Source organism: Loxodonta africana, chromosome 13 (assembly GCF_030014295.1).
Source record: "Loxodonta africana isolate mLoxAfr1 chromosome 13, mLoxAfr1.hap2, whole genome shotgun sequence".
NCBI classification, from domain to species: Eukaryota; Metazoa; Chordata; class Mammalia; order Proboscidea; family Elephantidae; genus Loxodonta; species Loxodonta africana.
The window spans coordinates 85,218,805-85,238,122 of record NC_087354.1 but is presented as its reverse complement, the minus strand read 5'-3'; positions in this window follow the sequence as shown (position 1 = coordinate 85,238,122).

Sequence of the window (19,318 nt, the reverse complement as noted above, 5' to 3'; positions counted from 1 at the left end):
AAAATGGGCAAAATATAGAAGGATTCGGAAAGCATCAAAAAAAGATGGAAGGTATACACAAAGTCATGTACCAAGAAGAATTGGTTGATGTTCAATCATTTCAGGAGGTAGCATATAATCAAGAACTAGTGGTACCGAAGGAAGAAGTCCAAGCTGCACTGCAGGCAGTGGTGGAAAACAAGTCTCCAGGAACTGATGAAATACCAATTGAGATATTTCAGTAAATGGATGCAGCACTGGAGGTGCTCACTTGTCTATGCCAAGAAATTTGGAAGATAGCTACCTGGCTGACTGACTGGAAGAGATCCATATTCCTGCCCATTCCAAAGAAAGGTGATCCAACAGAAAGCAGAAATTATCAAACAATATCATTAATATCACACACAAGTAATATTTTGTTGAAGATAATTAGAAAATGGTTGCAGCAGTGCATAGACAGGGAAATGCCAGAAATTGAAGCCAGATTCAGAAGAGGACATGGAACCAGGGATATCATTGCTGATGTCAGATGCTGGCTGAAAGCAAAGAATACCAGAAAGATGTTTACTTGTGTTTTATTGACTATGAAAAGGCATTCAATTGTGTGGGTCATAACAAATTATAGATAACGTTGAGAAGAATGGGAATTCCAGAACATGTAATTGTGCTCATGCAGAGCCTGCACATAGACCAAGAGGCAGTTGTTCGAACCGAACAAGGGGATACTGCATGGTTTAAAATCAGGAAAGGTATGTGTCAGGGCTGTATCCTTTCATTATACGTAGTCAATCTGTATGCTGAGCAAATAATCCAAGAAGCTGGACTATATTAAGAAAAATGAGGCATCAGGATTGGAGGAAGACTGATTAACAACTGTGATATGCAGATGACACAACCTTACTTGCTGGAAGCATAAGAAAACAAAAATCCTTGCAACTGGACCAATAAGCAACACTATGATAAATGGAGAAAATGTTAAAGTTGTCAAAGGTTTCATTTTACTTGGATCCACAATCAACACCCAAGGAAGCAGCAGTCAAGAATCAAATGACGTATTACATTGAGCAAATCTCTGGCAAAAGACCTCTTTAAAGTGTTGAAAAGCAAAGATGTCACTTTGAGGACTAAGGTACACCTGACCTGAGCTGTGATATTTTCAATCACCTCATATGTATTCAAAAATTGGACAATGAGTAAAGAAGACCTAAGAAGAATTGATGCCTTTGAATTATGGTGTTGGTAAAGAATATTGAATATACCATGGACTGCCAGAAGACTGAACAAATCTGTCTTGGAAGAAGTACAGCCAGAATGCTCTTTAGGAAGGAGAATGGTGAGACTTCGTCTCATGTAACTTTGGACATGTTATCAGGAGGGACCAGTCGCTGGAGAAGGACATCATGCTTGGTAAGGTAGAGGGCCAGCAAAAATGAGGAAGACCCATGACGGGATGGATTGACAAGGTGGCTGCATCAATGGGTTCGAATAATATAGCAATGATTTTTGAGGATGGCACAGGACCCAGCAGTGTTTCGTTCTGCTGTACACAGGGTCTCTATGAGTTGGAAACGACTTGCTGGCACCTAATAACGACGTAGCTAATATTTATTGAGAACATACTACATGTCAGGTACTTCAATAAGCATTTTATACACATTATCTCATTTTACCCTTTAGGTTGGCACAGTTCTCACTTTACAGATAAACCATTTGTTAGCGTTACACAGAATAGTTGTTCGGATTTGAAGCAAAGTCTCCATTTCAGATTATTTCCGGAAAACAGAGAAGACAGGGAAAGCACATGCAACTTTTTCTTTTTTACATAAATGGAAAGGATTTACTTTTGTTACCTAATACCCAAAGAACGATTTCGTTGTGACATCATCTTGATGGCTATATGGCCATGGTCAGTCACTGCCACATGATAAATGACTTATTTTTTCTTTCTAGTTTCATATGCTCTAGATAATCTGCGTTAGGTAGATAACCTATATAATTTACATAAATGAAATTATGAGAAAAGGTAAAGTAATTTTATGACCTCCTTTTCAAAAATGTAAAAAAAAAAAAAAATCCCTTCTTTAGAGTTTAGGTAAAATGGTGGGTATTTTTAATAATTTATTTTTTGTTGTTTTTGAAAATATACACAGCAAAACATACACCAATTCAACAATTTCTACATGTAAAATTCAATGACATTGATTACATTCTTCAAGTTGTGTAACCATTCTCACTCTCCTTTTCTGAATTGTTCATCCACCATTAATATAAACTCACTGCCCCCTAAGATTCCTATCTAACCTTTTGAATTGCTGTTGTCAATTTGATCCCATATGGATAGTTTTTTAAAGAGCACAATGCTCATGGCAGGCATTCTTTACTAACTAAGCTAAACTATCGTCTGGTTTTAAGAAGACTTAGGGGATAATTTGGTTTAAGTTTTAAGGATTATCCCAGGGCAATAGTTCTGGGGGTTCATCCAGCTTCAATGGCTCCAGAAATTCTGGATTCCATGACAATCTGGTAACCTGTTCTACATTTTCCCCCTTTTGTTCAGGATTCATCTATAGAATCTTTGATCAAAATGTTCAGTAATGGTAGCTGGGCACTGTTCAATTCTTCTGGTCTCATGGCAAAGGAGGCGGTTGTTCATGGAGGCAATTAACCACATGTTCCATTTCCTCTTCCTATTCCTGTCTCTCCTTCTTCCTCTGTTACTCCAGATGAATAGAGACCAATTGTTGTACCTTAGAATGACTACTTGGAAGCTTTAACGATGCTAGGCACTACACAACGAATTTGGAGGTAGAAAAGAAGCACAAAAAACAGTATTTGGCCAATTAACTAGAATGTCCCATAAAACCATGACCCTCAACCTTCAAACTAAAATACCAAATCCCATGATGTTTTTGGTTGTATATAAGCAGCGTTAACAGCTGCTCTTCTTCTTCTTCTTTTTTTTTGCTGTTGTTATATAGAATTATATATCACACAACATTTGGCAATTCAACTTTTTACAGGTGTACAGCTTTGTGACATCAATTACATTAATCTGCTGTGCAACCATTACCCTTGATCGGTGCCAAATTTCCCATCACCATGAACGGAAACTCAATGCTCCGTAAACAATGACTTTCCCTTCCCCCCGCCAACCCCTGTCCCCTGGTAACCACTAATAAACTTTGGTAATAGAGATACGTTTGTGTATTGTCATTTTATACAAATGAGGTCATACAATATTTAAAAAACCAAAAACTAAACCCATGGCCGTTGTTGAGTCGATTCCAACTCATAGTGACCTTATAGGACAGAGTAGAACCACCTCATAGAGTTTCCAAGGAGAGCCTGGTGGATTTGAACTGCTGACCTTTTGGTTAGCAGCCATAGCACTTAACTGCTAAGCCACCAGAGTTTCCCATACATACAATATTAGGATGTGCAAATATGGTACTAAAAGGTCTAAAGGAAGAGTCACTGGTACAGAGAAGGCAAAGCTTCCCAGTTTGCAACATATGTTCAATAACAGGATATTTGAACATTATTATGTAGTTTCTGCAAATTCTAGCCCAAGTCATCTGGAGATACATATCACTACTCTTTTATAAGAGCTTCTGCTTCGCATCAGTTTTACATCATTAAAATGCATAACTTAATTCTTTCCATTTGTTGGAAAAAGATACTTCTGCAGGGCTACTGCTTGGCCTCCACTGTGGAACTGTTGAAGTTGTTATAACTCTGAAGTAGCTATTAAATTAGCGAAGCAAGATAATAGACAAAATTTCATTTGCGCTGAGTAGCAAATGCTGAGTTTCATCAGAGGAGGCTGCTATTGATTTATAAGTAATAGGGATTTTCTCAACAGAAATATATCTGGTGGCCAAGCGAGACCATTTTTAATCCCTATAATGAGTTCGGTAGCTGTCACAAAATTTTGTGACAATTTAGGCTTAATATTCACCACTTTATTAGCCTATTGTGCAGCGTATACAAATGCCACACCTAGCTAGTTAATATCATCACTTTATTGGTCTTAGTTTTATTTGTCTTTTGTTTTCTCTGTCTTATTTTGTGGTACTACCACACGCTGGAGCCCTGGTGGTGCGGTGGTTAAGAGCTACAGCTGCTAACCAAAGGTCGGCAGTTCACATCCACTAGCTGCTCCTCGGAAACCCTGTGGGGCAGTTCTACTCTGTCCTACAGGGTCGCCATGAGTCGGCAATGGGTTTGGTTTGGTTACCACCCACCAGTGACCCAAACTCAAACACTGGGGTCATCCTTGATTCCTTCCAACGTCCATTTCCATTGCTGTCTCCCCTGATTTACTCCATGCCCTCATCTTCACTTTCCTGAACCCCTTCAACAGCTGCCTGCTGGGGTCCCCTGTCTCCAGGCTTTTCTTCTCAAGCCTGTTCTCCATACAGTCAAGTGTCTACTATTTAAACCCAAGATGAACTAGTCTCTCTGGCCTGATTAAAATCTTTAAGGTCCTCACTGCCTATAGTATACAGTCCAAGCCCCTGACATGGCTTACAGAACCTGTCCAGCTTCATCTCCTATCACATCCTTTTGTCAGGACTCTCCAGCAACACTGACCTCCACCAGCACTGAACTCCTATGTACAGTGCTGTTAGCAGCTGCTTCTTCCTTCTGAGCCTTTTGTTTGAACTGTCTCCTTTACCCCCAAATGCCTGCACTTCTCACCCATCCTCCAGCTCTCCAGTCCTTGCCACCCTTCATCATTCTTTAAGATTCAGTTCAGATGTTGGTTCCTTAAAGAAACCCCGCCTCACCACTGTGAGCCACCGCCTCCATTGTAGGCCAAGCGGGTGATCCTCCTTTCTGTTCCCACGTCTCCAGGAACAAATTGGGAATTCATGAAATGTACCACCATAACCATCATAGCCCACACTGCATCTTATTGCAATCCTCTCTTCATGTGTCTGCGTCTGTCTTTAGAAGTTCAGCTCAGTCTTAAAAGTAGGAAAGAAAAGGGTCAGCAACCTAATAGAAAAATATAAAAGAGATATGACTGGGCAGTTCATAGAAAAAAATGCAAATGATCCTTAAACATATGAAAAGATGTTCAGTCTTGCTCATAGTAAGAGAACCATAAATTAGAAATGTACCGTATAACCATTTCTCACCTGTCAGATCACAAAAATCCCAAAGTTTGACAACAGACTCTGTGGGTGAGGCTGTGCAGAAATAGGCACTCTCAGACACCGGTGGTAGGAACGGAAAGCAGTACAATCATTTTTGAGGGGAACTTAGCAATACTGAGGACAATTATGCACGTATGTACCCTGTGACCCAGCAATATCACTTCTAGGAATCTAGCTAAAGATATTCTGCAGAAAGATATGAGGAGTATGCAGAAAGCTACAGTTTGTCACACTTTTTGTAATAGCAAAAGATTGGAAACAATCCAAATAACCACCAATAGAGGACTGGATGTATAAACGATGGTACATCCATACAGTAGACTACCCTTGTAGTACAACAGTTAAGAGCTCAGTTGCTAACTGAAGGGTTGGGGGTTCAAACCTACCCAGCGGCTCCACAGCGTAAAGACCTGGTAATATGCTCCCGTAGAGATTACAGCCTAGGAAACCCTATGGGGCAATTCTACTCTGTCACATGGGGTCCCTGTGAGTTGGAAATTGACTCAATAGCACCTAACAACACACAAAAGAGAAAGACAAAAATCGCTCTATGTTGCTATAGAGTGATCTTCAGATGTATTGTAAACTGAAAAAAGGAAGGTGAAAAAAGTATGTTCAGCCTGCTACTGTTTCTCTAAGAAAGGAGAACACATGATTATATATACATATTTATTTTTAAAAAAGGTTTTCTATAAGGAAAAGGAGGGGACAGGATGGAGGTGACAAGGATGAAATCCAGATGTCTCTGAATGTCCCTTATCTTAAGGGCTTTACTATGGAACCATGTAAATATTTTGCTTAACTATAAAACATAATTTTTAAAAATAACTCTAAAGAATGAAAATGAAGAAAACAAATGGACCTAAATATGTATAATCTCACAGAAAATAAGTAACTCTGGTTTTTCTCCTCTTCTCCCTTTTCTCAAGCCTTTTGTCATCAGAATTGCTGATGGAGCCCTGGTGGTGCAATTGTTAAGTGCTGGCTGATAACCAAAAGGTTGGCGGTTGGAAGCCATCCAGTGACACAGCAGGAGAAAACACTTGGCAACCTGCTTCTGTAAGGATTACAGCCTAGTATGCCCTGTGGGGCAGTTCTACTCTGTCACGTAAGGTCACCGCCATGAGTTAGAATTGATTCGATGGCACACAGCAACAACAAGCCCACAATAGATTGCCAAGTTTTTAGCAGCCTCCAAGGCAAAGCAGAAGCCCACATTTGCCATGGTGGCTTAAGAGGGCGAATTAGGTCAAAAGCCACAGCTTCCTTTACTTTCAGCCTAAGTTACTGAAGAATTACCTTCCCTCATTAAAGTGCCTCCTTCCTTTCTCTTCTCAGGCTCACTAAAATCCATTAGGGCAAACACATGTGACATGCCCTCATGAGTTTCAAACTTGAGTGACTTGGAAAATGGTACTTTCAATGGCACAGATAGGGACTTTTTCGAGGAGGGAAGCTTTTAGATGGAATAGGAAGCCCTTTCTGGGTTTGACTCTAGTAACCAGTCCTAGGTAACCTCAGTAAGAGTAGAAATCTTCAGAAACTACAGAGGGCCAGGATGGAGGTAAAGAAGAGTGCAACGCAGGTCAGGACCACAGAAAATGACACCAGAGAGGATCATTAACAGCACAGACAGACACTGGTTGCCCACACTGTGGAAACAGAATCTTTTCTGCTGACAAGGGCTGAGTGCTTCAGATGAGAAGCACTCCGGTATAATACATTTTTATACATTTTTGCTTATATATCTATGCTGTCTTGATGTCACAGGTCATGTTCTCTGGAAGTGGGGGGCATGATGGTTATTTGGAAGTAACAGCTATGAAGAGAAAGGGGAGGAAGCAGGACTGGGCAGAAGAAGAAGGTGACCTGTGATGAGGGTCCACAAAACCTTGGTCAACACAGTGAAGAGACGTGTCCCGAGGCAGGCTGAAGCAACTGCCCTTTATGCCCCCACCTTACTCAGTCACCTGATGCAGGGGCCCCAGAAAAGCTTGACTCTGAATGAGGTAGCTTGGTAGCTGAAGCCGACTCTCCTGACAGAACTCCCCACAGCTCAGTGCTTAGTCCTTCCTGAAGAAGGACATGGTGGTGAATCTCTCCGCCTTTCACACCAATAAACCTCTCCATAGTTAGTACAGACTGTTTTTATTTTAATTTCTCTCAACTAACAGAAAGTATTACATTTTTTGAAAAGAACGTCATAGATTTAGTGTTGAAGTAGAAATTACTATTAGAATTTATATTTAATAGCTTGTCAGGTGGTCAATATTACATTTCTGAGCAGGCTAGAATGGACCATTCATTCATTTGTCCATACCACAAACATTTATTAAATGTCTGTCATGTGCCAGGCTCTGGAAATTGAAATATGAATAAAGATGCTTCTCCCGTGAACCTCGGGATTTTAGGTTCTAGTGGGGAGGCAGACAGAATAGATAAATAACAAAGTTTAGTAAGAGTTACAAGTGTAGGTATGGGCAAGATGCTATGGAGGTTAAAGGGACATGAACAAGAAGCCGTCGTCCTAGAAGAGGAGATATGGCCACTGGCACTGGGGGAACAAGGAATACTTGTCAGAGGACAAGAAGTGACGCACAGGAACGTGGCCAGATGAACGAATTGCAGGTGTAAAGGATCACAAGGGTGAAAGAGCGTTGCAATTTTGGAAACCACAAAAAAAACAAAAAACCCCGATATGACCAAAGCACAAATTTTGTTTAAGAAAGTGTTAGAATATGTGGCTGGGAAGAAGTATCTCTTCAATTCTTATTCATTGTTTAATGTTATTTTTGACTGGGTTTATCAACCCAATGTTTCTCAAATGTATTCAGCTATGGTTTGTGGTTTTTGTTTGTTTTGTTCTTTTGTGAAACAAACACCTCTCAGCAGAACACTCTTTGGGAAATATTCAAAGGCAGTGGTGACTGAGCCTGTCAAGTTACTAGTTACATAAGCCTGTTACAGATCTCATACCGGAACTGTTCTGTTCCTCCTTGATATTGCCGGGCAAGGAAAAGCTATTGGATGCAATTCCTGGGAGTGCTACAGCTCTGCATGTCTCTTCTTGGGCACCGGAATTCTAAGCTTCGTTAGAAGGAACAACCTGTCTCCTTGTCATAAAGAGTCCTTAGCAACCAACTAGCTCAGGGAGCTTATGGATGGCAGATTCTGTGATTCCTTCCGGCACAGATTAACTGGTCTGAGGAAGCCGAGGAGGAAAAGTCAGTGGCACAGTTAAGACCTCACCATGGCATCTGTATCCTACCGAGAACCAATATCTACTACTGTGGGAAAACGAATGATTGTTACAGGTAAATAAAGAGTTCATGCGTGTGATTTACAGGAGATCTAAGCTTTCTTTATACTTCACTTATACTATACTTAGAAACCCTGGTGGCGCAGTGGTTAAGAGCTACAGCTGCTAACCAAAAGGTTGGCAGTTCAGATCCACCAGGTGCTCCTTGGAAACTCTATGGGGCAGTTCTACTCTGTCCTATAGGATCCCTATGAGTTGGAACTGATTTGACAGCATACGACACTGTTATCTGATCACTAACCCTCAGCCGGGGCTTCCATACCTTGTGATGTAACCGATCTACAACACAATTATTACTACATCTGAGCTAAATTTCACAAAGAAATTTTATCTTTCCTTATGTCAATTTTCCCCTTTTTATTCTTGTGGCAAAAGCATACACAGCAAAACATTTGGCACTTCAGCATTTTTTACACATGCAATTCGGTGACATTAATTACATTCCTCATGTTAGGCAACCATCACCAATATTTATTTCCAAAAATTTCCACCTTTGGCAGAAACTAAGTGCCCCTAAGCAGTGGTTCTCCCTTTCCCACTTGACTTGCCCTGTTGTTGTTGTTGTTGTTGTTAGGTGCCGTTGAGTTGGTTTCGACTTATGGTGGCCCTATAGGACAGAGTAGAACTGTCCTACAGGGTTTCCAAGAAGCAGCTGGTGGATTCAAACTGTTGACCTTTTGGTTAACAGCTGAGCTCTTAACCACTGAGCCATCAACTTGCCCCTGGTAACCACTAAGGAACTCTGGTTTCTATACATATGAACTACCTTTTTTTATTGTCATTAATTTTACGTTTTGTGTGAGGGGAACTACTTTGAAGTTAATAAAACAGTATGCTTTTGATCAGATTTTTATTATTACTGATTCAAGCTTCTTGTATTCTTATAAACTTGACATATTTGGTATAAAAATGTAAGATGCGCATTAAACCCACTAGAACCATTGGTTTGCATTTTGTTCCTTCATGTTGCTTTACATGATTTTGGCGGTATGTGTGCATTGAGGAGCCCTGGTGGCACGGTGGTTAAGCATTCAGCTGTTAACCAAAAGGTTGGCAGTTCAAATCTACCAGGCGCTTTTTGGAAACCCTATGGGAAGTTCTACTCTGTCCTATAGGGTCCCATGAGTCGGAATTGACCCCATGGCAATGGGTTTGTTTATTTGTTTTTTGTTGTGTGAGGAATTATATTAAATCTAATTAAATAGAATATGATTAACTGTGATAAGTCCATATGAGTAATGAAATTTTATCTTTTTCTATTTATATTTTAAATTATGAGTATATTTTACATTGTTACAGAAAAAGAGTCAAATGTATGTTTGTGGTGAGCCTTGGATTTATGTTGCCCTTCATACTACCCGCTCCCCTTCTTGTGCCTCTCTTGACTTTGGAGAAACCATTCCTTCCCCACTCTTAGTCAGATTGCTTAAGGGAACTTGCACTTCGTCCCTGGGTGGGTTCACAACACGTGGAGCACAAGATCTGGTCTAAGCCAATCAACACCTTTCGTCTGCGCTTCTGAAACAGTGAACACCTGAACAGGATGGCTGATTCCAAATGGGCACATAACTCATGTCATGCCAACCATGGCTAACAGAACTCACATAGGAGACTTCTACTCGGTCTCTGGGAAATATGCTGTCTGTCTGCTACTGGACGGTGGTGATTTGAGTCTGCAGCTGCTGAGGACCCATGAGGAGTCTATGTATGAGCTGATCCAGAAGAAGCAGGGCCAAGAAGTACGTCTTGGTGATATCTACTGAGTCTTAAAACCAATTATACCCCAAACCAGCTCTATCTCTTGGACTTTTTAAAAGAGACTTTATTTTTTAGCACAGTTTTATGTTTACAGAAAAATTCTAACGATAGTAGAGAGAGTTTTAATGTACCCCCTGTATAATTTCCCCTATTATTAACATATTACTACGGTACAGGTGTTACAATTTATGAACCAGCACTGATACATTTTTATTAACTAAAGTCCGTAGTTGATTTCTCTTTTCTTAGTTTTTGCCTGATGTCCTTTTTCTGTTCCAGGATCCCATTCAGGATGCCACAGTACATTTAGTTTATTATGTCTCCTTAGGCTTCTCTTGACTGTGACAATTTCTCAGATTTTTTCTTGTTTTTGATGACCTTGACAGTTTTGAAGCCCCTAAACTTGGATTTGCCTTATGTTTTTCCCAAGATTAGACTGAGGTTGTGGGTTTTGGGATGGAAGATCGCTGAGGTGAAGTGTCATCTCCTTCATATCATATCAAGGGTACGTACTATCAACATGCTTTATGACTTTTGATGTTGACCTTGATCATCTACCTGAAGTAGTGCCTGTCCGCTCTCTCCATTGTAAAGTTATTCTCTCCACCCCGTTTCGTATTATACCCTTAGGAAAGAAGCATCTATGTGCAGCCTACATTTAAGGAGTGGGGGGCAATGCTCCCCCTTCTTTAGCGCAGGGTATCTACATATAGTATTTGAAATTTTTCTGCACGAGCGAGTTGCCTCTTCTTCCCTATTTATTACTTTATTCAATTCTTTTATTCATATCCTTATGGACTCATGGATGTTTATTTTATACTTTGGGTTAAAATCCAATACTCATTTATTTTGTTGTTCAGATTCTCCTTATTTTGGCCTTTGGGAGCTCTTTTAGTTTGCCCCTGTGCCCCTCTGACATACTCCCATCAACGTGTTTGTGTGTGTGTATGTCTCAGCACTTCTTTCTTTCTGGCGCTACAAGCGGCTCCATGCCCATCTTGTATATTTCCTGCCCCAGTCCTAGAATCAACCATTTCTCCAGGGAGCCCTGGTTCCTTTTATTAGAATTTTTAGAAACCAAGATCTGGGTGCTAGGTGTGCTTGTTGCTCCTGGGGTGTCATTTCTTTTAGGTCCTCTCAGCTGACAGAGCAAAAAAATGTATGTGTGCATACTAGTCTGTGTACACATATCAATAAATATTCTCTGTGTAACTATTTTTATCTTAAGCTCAACATGAGTTAGGTCTCCAACTCTAATCTCTTACTACATGGATCACTCTAGTCTTCTCCCCTTGCTTATCCGAAATTTCCACACCAGTAGTAAGAAATCCTGCTCCCGCCATTTACCATCCATTTACCTAAATTTTCAATTCTAGTGTACGTATATAGCAGAATCAGAGTTATTAACCCATACTCCCATGGCAAGCAACTTTATCATCTAGAGCACTGTGCTCATGTGTAGTTTTTTTGTTTTTAATCTTACAGATTCTACTCATTTCCAAAGTTACTTAGGTCAGTACCTGTTTATTTTCTTTGGTGAGATGTCTGTTCCCTTGCTCCTTTTTTGATTTGGTTATTTATTTCCTTATTGTTGGAGTTTTAGTATATTTTAGGAACCCTGGTGGTGCAGTGGTTAAGTGCTTGCTGCTAACCGAAGGTTGGCGGTTCGAACTCACCAGCTGTTCCGCAGGAGAAAGATATGGCAGTCTGCTTCTGTAAAGATTTATGGCCTTGGAAATCCTAGGAGGCACTACTACTCTGTCCTGTAGGATCACCGTGAGTTGGAATCTACTCAGTGGCAATGGGTTTTGTATATGTTATATATAAGTCCTTTATCAGATAAGTATTTTGTAAACATTTTCTCCCATTCAGCGGCTTGTCTTTTCATTCTTTCAATGGTGTCTTTCACAAAGCAGAAGTTTTTAATTTTAATGAACTCCAACTAATTATTCTTTCATAGATTGTGCTTTTGGTGTTGTATCTAAAAACTCATTGCCAATTCCCAGGTTCTAATCTCCCCCCCCCCCCTTTTTTTTAAAGAAGTTTTATAGTTTTGCACTTTTACGTTTAGGTGTATGATCAATTTTCAGTTCATTTTTATGCTCTCAGACTTTTCATTTCCACCAACCAATAGGTTTTCTCTAAATCAGTTTGGAAACCCTGGCGGCGTAGTGGTTAAGTGCTATGGCTGCTAGCCAAAGGATCAGCAGTTCAAATCCGCCAGGCGCTCCTTGGAAACGCTATGGGGCAGTTCTACTCTGTCCTATAGGGTTGCTATGAGTCGGAGTCGATTCGACAGCACTGGGTTTTTACTGGGTAAGCCAGTTTGGGTTAGATTTTCTGTCACTTGCTTCTGTGAAAGTCTTAACTGATATTTAAAATCTCTTCTAATTTTTGTCAGTGTATATTTAGTTTGATGTATTTACATAGTTCAAATTCTTGTTGTTTTTGACTTATGGTCTTTCATTGTATTGATATATAATCACTAGCTTTACCATTCTCTATTTTATGTTTAACTTATTTTCAAATTTTTCCTTTTATAGATAAAGCTACATGAATTCTTTTGCATAAATTTTTTTTTCTGTCTATTATTTTCTTGTGGTATATTTACAAAGAGTGAAATTAGCAGGTAAAAGATATGAGCAGACACACAGCTGTTATTAATGCTATGGGCTTTGGAAGACTGTTTATAATACTATGAGCAATGTAATGTACATGTATTTTCAGCTGTCAATATTTAAAATATTTTTATTTATTTTTAATAATTGAAGAGGTACATATAAATCCTTTTCTGGGTACAAATTTTATTTTTTATTATAAATATTTTCAATGTAAATCAATGACCCCACATTCAACAATTACCAAGATCTTGCCATATTTGATTTGTGTAACTTATTCTTTCGCCAAAATATTTTAAAGCAAATCCCAGATATCTTATGTTGTTTCACTCCTACATATTTATTGTGGATCTCTAAAGAATATGGACATATTCTTACATAGCCACGTTGTTACAGTCATATTTCACAAAATTAACTATTATCTTTTGGCATCATACAATAATAGTCCATAATAAATTTTCCCTGATGGACTCAAAAATGTATTTTTACAATTGATCGTGATAATAAGGATCCAAACAAGGTCTGCACGTTGCATTGCGCTGTGATACCTCCTTTAGTGTCTTTTGATATGGAGCAATCTTCCCTTCTTTTTTGCCTTGCCACGTATTTGTTGCAGAAACGGGGCCTGTTTTCCAGCAGAAATGTTCAACATTTTAGATTTGTCTATTTCTTCTTTGCCGTGTCATTTAACTTGATCTTCTGTCTTCTGTACTTTCTGTAAATTGAATCTGACTCTAGACGTTTGATCCTATTTAGGTTCAACTCTTAAGGGAAACTGTGTCACTGCTGCTGCTGTAGTCAACACAGAACACAGTCCCTTTGAAGCAGTTCAAATGTAACAATTTCAGTTCTCATAAATTATGTGCTTTGTACCTTTCTGAAGTGTTGGAACTTGGATCCCTTTTCTCTATGTTTGGAACTGTTCTTCGTGTAAAGCCCATGTTCTAAAAATGGTGGTATAAGTGCTGATGTACCCAGACTAGAGGACTCCCTGGATAGTGCAAACAGTTAGGAGCTCAACTACTAACCAAAAGGTTGGCAGTTCAAACTCATGCAGAGGCACCTCAGAAGAAAGGCCTGGCAGTCTCCTTTCAAAAGGTCACAACCTTGAAAACTCTATAAAGTACAGCCCTACTCTGAAACGTATAGAGTCTCCATGAGACACTGACTGGTACTGGACTCAGGCTAGTTGAACAGAAAGTTGATTTAATCCATACCATATTTCAAATACTGTATAGTTACAATGAAAACATGGAAACATTATTTTGTCACCACTAATAATTAATGTAAAAACAATAAAAAGTCATGGGAAACCATTTTTAAAAATTACTTTGAATGCTGGCATGTAAGGAAAAACTAATCAGATTACAGGAGGGTACTAAAACAGCTGAGAAATTTGGGGTAATTCTGAGGATGATTTTGTAGCACTTTAAAAACTTTCATAGGATGCTTTTTAAAAAAAATTTTACTGTGCTTTAAGTGAAAGTTTATAAATCAAGTCAAAATTTGTATACGCCTTGCTATGTACTCCTAATTCTCTCCCCCTAATGAGACAGCACACTCCTTTACTCCACTCTATATTTTCATGTCCATTCGGGCAGCTTCTGACCCCCTCTGCCCTCTCATCTCCCCTCCAGACAGGAGCTGCCCACATAGTCTCATGTGTCTACTTGATCCAAGAAGCTCACTCTTCATCAGCATCATTTTCTATCTTACGGTCCAGTCCAGTCCCTGTCTGAAGAGTTGGCTTTAGGAACGGTTCCTGTCTTGGGCTAACAGAAGGTCTGGGGACCATGACCCCTGGGGTCCTTCTAGTCTCAGACCATTAAGTCTGGTCTTTTTATGAGAACTTGGGGTCTGCATCCCACTGTTCTCCTGCTCCCTCAGGGGTTCTCTGTTTTGTTTCCTGTGCAGGCAATCATCGGTTGTAGCTGGGCACCATCTAGTTCTTATTGGTCTCAGGCTGATGTAGTCTCTGGTTTATGTAGCCCTTTCTGTCTCTTGGGCTCATAATTACCTTGTGTCCTTGGTGTTCTTCATTCGCCTTTGGTCCAGGTGGGTTGAGACCAATTAATGCATCTTAAATGGCTGTTTGCTAGGGTTTAAGACCCCAGACGCCACTCTCCAAAGTGGGATGCAGAATGTTTTCTTAAAAGATTTTATTAAGACAATTGACTCAGATGTCCCCTGAAACCATGGTCCCTGGTCCCCAAAACCCACCCCTGCTACGCTGGCCTTCAAAGTGTTCAGTTTATTCAGGAAACTTCTTTGCTTTTGGTTTAGTCCAGTTGTCCTGACCTTTCCTGTACTGTATGTTGCCTTTACCTAAAATAGTTCTTATCTACTAATTAGTGAAAACCCCTCTCCCTCCCTCCCTACCTCCTCCCTCTTGTAACCATCAAAGAATATTTTCTTCTCTGTTTAAACTATTTCTTGAGTTCTTATAATAGAGGTCTTATACAATATTTGTCCTTTTGCACCCAACTAATTTCACTCAGCATAATGACTTCCAGATTCCTCCATGTTTCACGGATTCATCATTGTTCTTTATCAATGCGTTTTTTTTTTTAATATTCCATTGTGTGAATATACCATAACTTATTTATGTGTTCATGCATTGTTGGGCACCTGGGTTGCTTCCACCTTTTCACTATTGTAAACAATGCTGCAATGAACATGGCTGTGCATATATCTGTTCATGTAAAGGCTCTTATTTCTCTAGGATATATTGCAAAGAGCGGGACTGCTGGATCGTATGGTAGTTTTATTACTAGCTTTTTAAGGAAGCACCAGATCAATTCCTAAAATGGTTGTACCATTTTACATTCCGACTAGCAGTGTATAAGTGTTTCAGTCTCTCCACAACCTCTCCAATATTTATTATTTTGTTTTTTGGATTAATGCCAGCCTTGTTGGAGTGAGATGGAATCTCATGGTAGTTTCGATCTCTGTTAGCTACCTGAATGTTTTCTTTAGTGAAGTGCCTGTTCATATCCTTTGCCCATTTTTTAATTGGGTTCTTTGTCCTTTTTCAGTTGAGTTTTTGCAGTATCATGTAGATTTTAGAGATTAGGTGCTGATCAGAAATGTCATAGCTAGAAACTTTTTCCCAGTCTGCAGGTAGTCTTTTTACTCATTTGGTGAAGTCTTTGGAGGAGCATAGGTGTTTGATTTTTAGGAGCTCCCAGTTATCTAGTTTCTGTTCTGCAACATTAATAATGTTTTGTGTACTGTTTATGCCATGTATTAGGGCTCCTAGCATCATCCCTGTTTTTTCTTCCTGCTGATCTTTATTGCTTTAGATTTTATATGTAGGTCTTTGATCCATTTTGAGTTAGTTTTTGTGCATGGTGTGAGGTATGGGTCTTGTTTCATTTCTTGGCAGATGAATATCCAGTTTCACCAGCACCATTTGGTAAACAGACTGTCTTTTCCCAATTTAACTGACTTTAGGCCTTTGTCAAATATCAGCTGCTCATATGCAGATGGATTTATGTCTGGATTCTCAATTCTTTTCCATTGGTCTATGTATCTGTTGTCTTACCAATACCAGGCTGTTTTGACTAATGTGGTGGTATAATAGGTTCTCAAATCAGGTAGAACAAGGCCTCCCACTTTGTTCTTCTTTTTCAGTAACATTTTAATTATCCAGGGCCTCTTTTCCTTCCGTATGAAGTTGGTGATTTGTTTCTCCATTTCATTAAAAGTGTCATTAGAATTTGGATCAGAATTTCGTTGTATCTATAGATTGCTTCTGGTAGAATAGACATTTTTACAATGTTAAGTCTTCCTATCCATGAGCAAGGTATGTTTTTTTCACTTACGTGGGTCTCTTTTGGTTTCTTACAGTAGGGTCTTGTAGTGTTCTTTGTGTAGGTCTTTTACATCTCTGGTAAGATTTATTCCTAAGTATTTTATCTTTCTGGGCGGTACTGAAAATGGCATTGATTTGGTGATTTCCTCTTCCATGTTCTTTTTGTTGGTGTAGAGGAATCCAACTGATTTTTGTATGTTTATCTTGTATCCCGATACTCTGCTGAACTCTTCTGCTAGTTTCAGTAGTTTTCTTGAGGATTCCTTAGGGTTTTCTGTGTATAAGATCATGCCATCTGCAAATAGAGATACTTTGACTTCTTCCTTGCCAGTCTGGATGCCCTTTATTTCTTTATCTAGCCTAGTTGCTCTGGCTAGGACCTCCAGCACAATGCTGAATAAGAGTGGTAATAAAGGGTATCCTTGTCAGGTTCCGGATCTCAAGGGGAATGCTTTCAGACTCTCTCCATTTAGGGTGATGTTGGCTGTTGGCTTTGTATAAATGCCCTTTATTATGGTGATGAATTTTCCTTCTATTCCTATTTTGCTGAGAGTTTTTTATCATGAATGGGCATTGGACTTTGTCAAATGCCTTTTCTGCATCAATTGATAGAATTATGTGGTTCTTGTCTTTTATTTATATGATGGATTACATTAATTGTCTTTCTAATGCTGAACCATCCCTGCATACCTGGTATGAATCCCACTTGGTAGTCACGGTGAATTATTTTTTTGATATGTTGTTGAATTCTATTGGCTAGAATTTTGTTGAGGATTTTTGCATCTAAGTTCATGAAGAATGTAGGTCTGTAATTTTCTCTTTTTTGTGGTGTCTTTTTTTTTTTTTTTTTTACCTGATTTTGGTATCAGAGATATGTTCGCTTCATAGAATGAGTTTGGGAGTATTCCGCCCTTTTCTATGCTCTGAAATACCTTCAGTAGTAGTAGTGTTAACTCTTCTTTGAAAGTTTGGTAGAACTCTGTAGTGAAGCTGTCCGGGCCAGGGCTTTTTTTTGTTGGGAGGTTTTTGATTAGCTTTTCACTCTCTTCTTTGTTATGGGTCTATTTAGTTGTTCTACCTCTGTTTTTGGGTTTACCTCTGTTTGTGTTAGTTTAGGTAGGTAGTGTATTTCTAGAAGTTCATCCATTTCTTCCATGTTTTCAAATTTATTAGAGTACAATTTTTCATAGTAATCTGATATGATTCTTTTAATTTCAGTTGGGTCTGTCGTAATATCACTGATATCATTTCTTGTTCAGGTAGGTTACTTCCTCTCCTGTTTTTCCTTTGGCAGTTTGGCCAGTGGTTTATTGATTTTGTTAATTTTTTCAACAAACCATCTTTTGGTCTTGTTAACTGTTTCAATTGTTTTTCTGTTTTCTATTTCATTTAATTCTGCTCTAATTTTTATTATTTGCTTTCTTCTGGTGTCTGAGGTTTTCTTTTGTTGCTCTCTTTCTATTTGTTCAAGTTGTAGGGATAATTCTTTGATTTTGGCCCTTTCTTCTTTTTGGATGTGTGCATTTATTGCTTTCACTGTGTCCCAAAAGTTCTGATAGAAAGTGTTTTCATTCTCATTGGATTCTCTGAATTTCTTTATTCCATCCTTGACGTCTTCTATGACCCAGTTGTTTTTGAGCAGGTTATTTTTCAGTTTCCAAGTGTTTGATTCCTTTTCTCTGCTTTTTCTGTTATTGATTTCTACTTTCATGGCCTTATGGTCAAAGAAGATGGTTTGTAATATTTTGATGTTTTGGGTTTTGCTAAGGCTTGCTTTATGACCTAACATGTGATCCATTTTAGAAAATGTTCCATGTGCGTTGGAAAAGAAAGTATACTTGACTGCTGTTGGGTGGACTGTTCTGTACATGCCTATGAGGTCAAGTAGATTGATTGTAGCATTTAGATCTTCCATGTCTTTATTAAGGTTCTTTCTGGATGTCCTGTCTTTCACTGAAACGGTGTGTTGAAATCTCCTACTGTAATTGTGGAGCTGTCTATCTCTCTTTTCAATGCTGTTAGAGTTTGTTTTATGTATCTTGCAGCCCTGTCATTGGGTGCATAAACATTTAATATGGTTATATTCTCCTGGTATATTGTTTCTTTAATCATTATATAGTGTCGTTCCTTATCCTTTGTGGTGTATTTAACCTTAAAGTCTATTTTGTCAGAAATTAATATTGCCACTCCTGCTCATTTTTGATTGTTGTTTGCTTGTTATATTTTTTTCCATCCTTCGAGTTTTAGTTAATTTGTGTCTCTAATTCTAAGATGTGTCTCTCATAGGCAGCGTATAGACAGATCGTGTTTTTTTAATCCATTCTGCCACTCTCTATCTCTTTATTGGTACGTTTAGTACATTTATATTCAGCACAATTATGGATAGGTATGAGTTTAGTGCTATCATTTTGATGTCTTTTTTATGTGTGTGTTGACAGTTTCTTTTTCCCACTTAATTTTTTTGCTGAGTAGTTTATCTTTATATATTGTCTTTTCCTCTTATTAGTTGTTGTTGATTTTGTTTCTACTGAGTCTCTATTTTTTTCTTGTTTTTTACTTTGATGAATAGGATTGTTAGTCTCCTTTGTGGTTACCTTAATATTTACCCCTCTTTTTCTAAGTTTAAATCTAACCTTTATTTCTTTATATCACCTTGTCTTCCTCTCCA